General features: G+C 47.4%; 2 pseudogenes across 1 annotated transcript; both read right to left on the bottom strand.

The window, feature by feature from the left end:
* Positions 1-583: 583 nt before the first annotated feature.
* On the bottom strand, positions 584-6712 carry LOC112631083 (annotated as a pseudogene).
* LOC112631387 lies at positions 5315-7241 on the bottom strand (annotated as a pseudogene). The gene has a single exon (XR_003121121.1). The product of XR_003121121.1 is annotated as a ras-related protein Rab-1B pseudogene (transcript).
* Between the last annotated feature and the right edge of the window lie 1805 nt (positions 7242-9046).

Below are 9046 nucleotides of genomic sequence, written 5' to 3'. Positions count from 1 at the left end.
CGCTTATGAGTGAGAACATGCTGTGTTTGGTTTTCTGTTCCTGTGTTAAGTTTGCTGAGAATGATGGCTTCTGGCTTCATCCATATCCCTGCAAAGGACATGAACTCATCCTTTTTTATGGCCATATAGTATTCCATGGTATATATGTGCCACATTTTCTTTATCCAGTCTATCATTGATGGACATTTGGGTTGGTTCTAAGTCTTTGCCATTGTAAACAATGCGCGGTAAGCATATGTGTGCATGTGTCTTTATAGTAGAATGATTTATAATCCTTTGGGTATATACCCAGTAATAGGATTGCTGTGTCAAATGGTACTTGTGGTTCTAGAGGAATCACCACACTGTCTTCCACAATGGTTGAACTAATTTACACTACTACCAACAGTGTAAAAGCGTTCCTATTTCTCCACAGCCTCGCCAGTGTCTGTCATTTCCTTACTTTTTAATAATTGCCATTCTAACTGGCATGAGATGGTATCTCATTGTGGTTTTGATTTGCATTTCTCACATGACCAGTGATAATGAGCTTTGTTTTCATATGTTTGTTGGCCGCAAAAATGTCTTCATTCTTTATTATTATTTATTTATTAAATTTTTTTAAAAAATAATTTCCTTGGCTGGGCTTGGTCTCATCATCAGCACCTTCCGTGGTAGGCTGCTGGGGTGGCCTGGGCGGAAGGGCCTTAGGTATCTGGGCCGGAATCTAGGCGGGGGCGACCCGCTCATCTCCCTGCTGTTAGTGCCCCTCCAATGGGGCTGTCTCTTTGGGTTCTACCCCCTCAGTGCCTTCTATAGGCTGCAGCTGGTTGGGGGGCCAGGGGCCTCGCACAAACCGCCGTCGGTAGAAGAAGGGTGGGGGGCGCCGTCATCTGGGCCACTGCCCAGAGTCTTCGGCCCGTTCCCCTTCGCTGCCAGGTTCTGTCCCCGGAGGGGATCTCTGCCACCATGGGTGGTGCGGCAACTGAGGGAGGCCGGGGATGAATCGCGGAACCTACGTCGGTTGGGGGAATAACGACTGCCCTTCACGGGCACACCCCCACCCAGGGCCCAGTTACATTAGCGGCTTCTGCGCCCTTCTCTGCTTCCACGACATCAAATTCCACAGTCTCTCCATCTCCAGCCCTGCGCAGAAACTTCCTGGGGTTGTTTCTTTTAACAGCTGTCTGGTGAACAAAGACATCTTCCTTGGCGTCATTCCGGTTGATGAATCCGTAACCACTCCGGACGCTGAACCATTTGACAGTGCCCAGGACTCGGATTGCCAGCACCGGCTCGTCCTCCTGACTCCGGGCCGGCCGGATGGGGGGAGGGGTGGGGGCGGGGGTTCCCGAGGCCGCCGTCGTCTGGTTGGTTGTCCGGGGTGCAGGGGACCGGGGTGCGGGGGCCCCGGCAGCGGGGGTGAAGGCGGCTCTGTCCCCGCCGTGGCCGGCCGCCCGCCTCGCCACCTGCTTTCTGCGGCTCCCCCGCGGGCACCGGTACCACCACTGCTACCACCGCTTCCACCCCTGCCGCCGTCGCGGGCACCGTCGCCGCGGGGACCGCTGTCGCCACCGCTGCAGCCTCCACCTCGTTCTTCCCGCCGGGTCCAGTACCGGCCCTCGCCGCCACCGCCTCGTCCTCCGCTGCAGCCCCGGCCCCTCCCCTCGGCTCGCGAACTCGCTGCCCTGCTCGGTCCTCGCGCTCTGAGCCTCGCCTGCACGCACGCCAATGTCTTCATTCTTAATCGCTGCTTTTTTTTTTTTTTTGAGATGGAGTCTCCCTCTGTCACCCAGGCTGGAGTGATATGGCTGACCTCCGCGCACTGCAACCTCCATCTTCCGGATTCAAGTGATTCTCCTGCCTCAGCCTCCCAAGTAGCTGGGATTACAGACGTGAGCCACCACACTCGGCTAATTTTTGTATTTTTAGTAGAGACGAGGTTTCACCATGTTGGTCAGGCTGGTCTCGAACTCCTGACCTAAAGTGATCCTCCCGTCTCAGCCTCCCAAAGTGCTGGGATTACAGACATGAGCCATCATGCCTGGCCTGCACTCCTTAATCGCTCTCTTTCCCCAGTCCCTGAAGCCCATGCTTATTCACATATCACAGCCCCTCACCAACCGGTGGCTGTGCCTCCTGGAACACGTGGCCCTCTCAGCCCATGCAGGGGAAGAGGGAACTACCGTAGCCTTAGCTAAGAAGTTACTCATTTAAGTCCACTCACATTTCAGTTGCCAGAACTCGGTCTGTGTCCCCATCCAGCTGTGAGATGGGCAGTCTGCCTTGGCCTGGATGGATAGATGCTGTCAGGAAGCCCTTGCACTGTCTTGCTTTTCACTGAGGACTCCTGTGAGACTCTGCAAGGACAAAAGCCATATGATCATCTCAATCAACGTCAAAAAAAGGATTTGACTAAAGTTAACATCCCTTCATGATGAAAACCATCAACAAATTAGGTAGGAAAGGAACATATCTCAACACAATAAAGGACATATATGACAAACCCACAGCTAATATCATACTGAATAAGAAAAAGTTGAAAGTTTTTTATCTAAAATCTGGAATAAGACAAGGATGCCTGCTTTCACCACTTGTATTCAACATAGTCCTGGAAGTCCCTGCCGCGGCAATTAGGTAAGAGAGAGAAATCGGAAAGAAAGAAGTCAAATTTTCCCTGTCTGCTGATAACATGATCTAGAGCCTCCACCAAAAAAACAAAAACAAAAACAAACAAAAAAAACTGTTAGAATTAATAAATTCAGTAAAGTTGCATGATACAAAATCAACATACAGAAATTAGTACTATTTCCATACATCAACAGCAAACCATCTGAAAAAGAAATCAAGAAAGCAATTCCTGGGCTAGGCATGGTGGCTCACGCCTATAATCCCAGCACTTTGGGAGGCCGAGGCAGGAGGATTGCCTGATGTCAGGAGTTTAAGATCAGCCTGGCCACATGATGAAACCCTTCTCTACTAAAAATACAAAAACTAGCTGGGCGTGGTGGTGTGCACCTGTAATCCCAGCTACTTGGGGGGCTGAGGCAGGAGAATTGCTTGAATGCGGGAGGCAGAGGTTGCAGTGAGGTGAGATAGTACCTCTCCCCTCCAGCCTGGGAGATAGAGTGAGACTCTCAAAAACAACAACAACAACAACTACTACAACAACAAACCAAGTATAAATTGAATCAAAGTGGTGGTGAAATATCTCTACAGTGAAAACTATAAAATAGCAATGAAATGAACTGAAGAGGACACAAATAAATGGAAAGGTATTTTATGTTCATGGGTTAGAGGAATTAATATTGTTAAAATGTTCATACTACACAAAGTGATCTAGAATTTCAATGCAATCCCTATCAAAAAAATTAACATTCTTCACAAAAATAGGTAAAACAATCCTAAAATATGTCTCAAACCATAAAAAAACTCAAATAACCAAAGCAATCTTAAGCAAAAAGAACAAAGCTGGAGGCATTAAACTACCTAACTTTAAGATATACTACAAAACTATAGTAACCAAAACAACATGATATAAGCATAAAAACAAGACACGTAGACCAATGTGAGAGAATGGAGAACCCAGAAATAAATGCATGCAACTGATTTTTTTGACAAAGGTGTCAAGAACACACACTGGGAGAAAGGACAGCCTCTTTAGTAAATGGTTGAGAAAACTACATATCGACACTCAGAAGAATAAAACTCTACCACTTTCTTTCACCATATTAAAAAAAAAATCAACTCAAAATGGATTGAAGAGTTAAATGTAAGACCGGAAACTCTAAAACTACTAGACGAAAACGTAGGGGAAATGTTTTATGACATAGGCCTGGGCGAGGATTTTTTGTTGCCTATGCTTTTAAGCATAGGCAACAAAAGCAAAAATAGACAAATGGTATTATAGCAAACTAAAAAGCATTTGTACAACAAAGGAAACAACAGAGTGAAGAGACAATCTATAGAATAGGAGAAAATGTTTGCAAACTATGCATCTGACAAGGGGCTGATATCCAGAATACATAAAGAACTCAAACAACTCAATAACAAAAAACTAAATAATTGAATTTTAAAATGGGCAAAAGATCTGAACAGATATTTATCTAAAGAATACATAAACATTGCCAACATGTATGTAAAAAAATGTTGAACATCACTAATCATGAGGGAAATGCAAATAAAAACCTTAATGAGATATTACCTCACCCCAAGTAGAATGATTATTACCAAAAAGGCAAAAAACAAAACAAATACTGGCAAAGATGTGAAGAAATGGGAACCCTTATGTATTAGTCTGTTCTCATGTGGCTAATACACACCTCAGACTGAGTAATTTATAAAGGAAAGAGGTTTAATTAACTCACAGTTCCACATGGCTGCGGGGGCCTCACAATCATGGTGAAAGGTGAAAGGGAAGCAAGACATGTCTTACGTGGCAGTCATACAGGCAAGAGGGCTTGTGTAGGGGAACTGCCCTTTTATACAACCATCAGATCTCATGAGACTTACTCACTATCATGAGAATAGCATGGGAAAAATCCACTCTCATGATTCAATTACCTTCCTCTGGGCCCCTCCCATGAAACATGGGGATTATTACAATTCAATATGAGATTTGGGTGGGGACACAAAGCCAAACCATATCACCTTATATACAGCTGGGAATGTAAACTAGTACAGCTGTTATGGAAAACAGTGTAGAGGTTCCTCAAAAAATTAAAAATAGAACTACCATATGATCCAGCAATCTCACTACTGGGTATACTGTATCTATCTAAAGGAAATGAAGCCAGTATGTCACAGAGACACCTGCACCCCCATGTTGATTGCAACACTATTCACAATAGTGAAGATATGGAAGAGACCTAAGTGTCCCTTAGTGAATGAATGGATAAAGAAAATGAGGTACATATACACAATGGAATTATATTCAGCCATAAAAAGAATCGAGTCTTGTTATTTTCTGCAAGACAGATGAACCTGTAGGACATTATGTTAAGTGAAATAAGCCAAGCTCAGGAACATAAATACCACATGATCTTGCTCATTTGGGGAATCTGAAAAAGCTGATCTCATAGAAGTACAGAGTAGAATAGAAGTTACCAGAGGGTGGAGAAGCTTAGTGGAAGGAGGGGATGAGAAGAGATTGGTCAATGGGTACAAAATTACAGTTAGATAGAAGAAATAAGTTATGGTGTTCTATTGCACAGTAGGGTGACTATAGTTAACAATACAAGGGGACTTCAAAAAGTTAGGTAAAAATGGAATTAAAAGATAAAAATTTAAAGCATAAACTTGATCTCTCAACATAAGCTCCATTAACTTCAAGACATTTTTCTTTTCTTTCTTTTTTTTTTTCCTTGCAAAAACCCTCAGCTCACCCGAGGGCCAATGGAAATTTATTAATTTTTTTGTCCTTTTCCATCTTTCCCCAAGTGGCTTTTCCTTGCAAAATGCCTGACATGACACCAGAGGGGAACCTGGGAGCGGAGGGGGGGGCACCCCAAGGGGCAGCCCAGGGACTTAAATACAAGCTGGAGGGCAGGGCACAGGTGGGACAGGCAAGAGACCGCACGAGGGACATGGCTGCTCAGGGAGACCAAAGACTTGCTTTCCTGCAGGAAGCAGCTGTGCCAGAGGGCAGGGGACTAGGATCCTGGGTGCAGAGTGGATGAGCAGAGAGGCCCCCAACCCCGGATGAAACCCATATTCCCCAGAGAAGTAGCGGCAGGGGATGAGGGCCTTCCCTGGTGGGCTCCAGAGACCCAGGGGAGAGTAAGCCAGATGTGCTGCCTCGGGGAAGGGGAGGAGGTGCTAGCAGAGGGTTAAGGCTGGTGCCCAGCCTCTGGCACAGTGGGCCTTCCGCCTCTGCCTGATGTGGGGACAAAGGGGCACACTGGACAGGCAGCGCATGGGTCTGTCTCTGGAAGGGCAGAGGGCGGCAGGAGCAGACTCCCTCCAGGCTCAAGACACAAGCCCAGTGCAGCTACCCACCCACCCGTCCTAGATATACTCAGACCCCACCGCAGCTGGATGGCTGGAGCTGGGAATGTGGGAGGGGAAAGGAGGCAGTGGGGAGAGGAAAGGGTGGGCTGCTGGGCCCCTGTGGTCTCCATGCCTGTCCTGAGGTCCAGCCCAGGGCCCTGGATCCCAGGTCCTGGATCCCCTGGCCACTCTCCTGGCCCTGGGCACTGACTGCAGCCAGGGCAGTAGAGGCCGGGGAGACCTCAGCTCTTGGGCAGAAGGAGAGCAGGAAGAAGGGGAAGGAGAGAAACCCAGTGCAGCATACATGGGGGTGGAAGGGAGACCGACAGAAGAGCCCTCGTTCCAAAGAAAGGTGTGTAGGGGGGCATCTTGGAAAGTCACCTAGAGGCAGCAGTAGAGCAGGCCCCTGCCCTGCCTGACCACAGGTCCTGAGTGTCTTCCCTTAGGGACTGTGACAGAACTGGGGCTCAGGGCAGCAGGCAGATGGGCCAGAGGGAGATGGGGAGCCCAGGACACCCCAAAGCCACAGACTCAAATGCCCCAGGAGAGGGAGAGGGAGGCACCTCCTGCCCCCCCCCAGGGACATCATCTGGAGAAGGTGCCCCCTCCTGTCCCACTCCATGTGCCCCTCCTAGCAAAAGCCACCGCCAGCCGGCTTTACAGGGGTGCTGTCGATCTTGAGATTGGGCCGCTTGCCCCCGGAGGCTGCTCCGGGCCCCATCCCCTTTTTGATCTCGGCAGCCATGGTCATGAACGCCTGCTCGACATTGGTGGCATTCTTGGCACTTGTCTCCTAGAAGGGGATGCCCAGAGAGTCCGCAAACTCCTTGGCTGTGGTGTTGTCCACCACTTTCTTGGTGGTGAGGTCGCTCTTGTTGCCCACCAGGAGCTTATTAACGTTCTCACTGGCGTAGCGGTCAATCTCCTGCAGCCACTGCTTCACGTTGGCATAGGACTCCTGGTCAGTGACGTCATACACCACGATGATGCCATGAGGCCCCCGGTAGTAGCTGGAAGTGATGGTCTGGAACCGTTCCTGGCCCGCTGTGTCCCAGATCTGAAGTTTGATAGTTTTGCCATCCAGCTCGATGGTTCGGATCTTGAAGTCCACCCCGATGGTGCTGATGTAGCTCTCTGTGTACGTGTCATCAGCAAACCGCAGGAGCAGGCATGACTTGCCCACGCCTGAGTCACCAATCAAAAGCAGCTTAAACAGGTAGTCATATTCGGGGTTCATGGCGGCGGCGGCGGCCCGCTCGGTCGCTCCCAGTCGGCTCTCAACTTCAAGACATTTTTCTAAGAGATGTGATATGGTTTGGATCTGTGTCCCCACCCAAATTTCATGTTCAACTGTAATCTCTAGTGTTGAGGGTGGGGCCTGGTGGGAGGTGATTGGGTCACAGGGGCCCATTTCTCATGAATGTTTAGCACTATCCCTGAGGACAGCACTAGATGCTGTCCTCATGACAGTGAGTTCTTGTGAGGTCTGACTGTTTAAAAGTGTATAGCACCTCCTGCCCACCCACACTGTCCCTCCTGCTCTTGCCATGTAACACACCTACTCTTACTTTGCCTTCTGCCATGAGTAAAAGCTTCCCAAGGCCTTCCCAGAAGCAGATACTGCCGTGGTTCCTGCACAGCCTGCAGAATCATGAGCCAATTAAACCTCTTTTCTAATAAATAGCAGTGTGAGAATGGACTAATACAGGATGATACTAACCATTTAGTCCTTTCTTAAAGAACTGAGGGTCCTGGGAATTTAACTATGTCAATGTAGTCTTTTTTATGTTATTAACTGAAGGAAAATGGGTGCCATTTAAAGATTTTTTAAGATTAAGGATGGGTGCAGTGGCTCATGTCTGTAATCCCAGCACTTTGGGAGGCCAATGTGGGCAGATCACTTGAGGTCAGGAGTTGGGGACCAGCCTGGCCAACATGGTGAAAGCTCATCTCTACCAAAAATACAAAAATTAGCTGGGCATAATGGTGCACACCTGTAATCCCAGCTACTTGGGAGGTCGAGGCACGAGAATTGCTTGAACCTAGTAGGCAAAGGTTGCAGTGAGCTGAGATCACGCCACTGCACTCCAGCCCGAGTGACAGAGTGAGACTCTGTCTCAGAAAAAAAAAATGAAATAAAAATTAATATTTTTTAAGATTAAGAAACAAAAAGAAACAAAAAGATTCTGTAAAATTATTATTTTAAGATAAAGAAACAAAAAGAAGGCAGAAGAAGCCAAATCAGGACTGTAAGGTGCATGCCTAATGATTTCTCATTGAAACTGTCATAAAAGCCCTTATCTGACAAGAGGAATGAGCAGGAACATTCTTGTGGTGAAGGATTCTGGTGAAGATTACCTGGGAGATTTTCTGTTAAAGCTTTGGCTAACTTTTTGAGAACACTCTCATAATAAGCAAATGTTATCATTCTTTAGTCCTCCAGAAAGTCAACAAACCAAATGCCTTGAGCATCCCCAAACATGTGACTATGACCTTTGCCCTTGATTAGTCTGTTTTGCTTTGACTCCTTTGTAGCCATTGCTTTGATTGTGCCTGGTCTTCAGGATACCACTAGTAAAGCCGTGCTTCATCTTCTGTTATAATTCTTTGAACAACTGCCTCAGGATATTGATTCTACTTGTTTAAAATTTCCATTGAAAGTTCTGCTCTTCTCTGAAGTTAACTTGGGTAAAACTGCCCTTATCTCGTTTATAAAATTAATCAGGGGCTGGGCACAGTGGCTCATGCCCATAATCCCAGCACTTTGGGAGAATTGCTTGAGCCCCCCAGGAGTTTGAGACCAGCCTGGGCAGCATGGTGAGACCCTGTCTCTATAAAAAATAGAAACGATTAATCAGGTGTGTTGGTGCGTGCCTGTGGTCCCAGCTACTCAGGAGGCTGAGGCAGGAGAATTGCTTGAGCTCAGGAGGTCGAGGCTACAGTGAGCTGTTAATACCACTGCACTCCAGCTTGGGCAACAGAATGAGATGCTGTGTCCCAAAATAAAAGACAATGAAAATTAATCAGGGAAGAAGGGAGAGGGAGAAATAAAAATAAACCAAGCTTGCAGCACGTTCAG

Source organism: Theropithecus gelada, chromosome 9 (assembly GCF_003255815.1).
Source record: "Theropithecus gelada isolate Dixy chromosome 9, Tgel_1.0, whole genome shotgun sequence".
NCBI lineage: Eukaryota > Metazoa > Chordata > Mammalia > Primates > Cercopithecidae > Theropithecus > Theropithecus gelada.
Note: the sequence above shows the minus strand (reverse complement) of the source record. Positions and strands in the feature narration are given on the sequence as shown.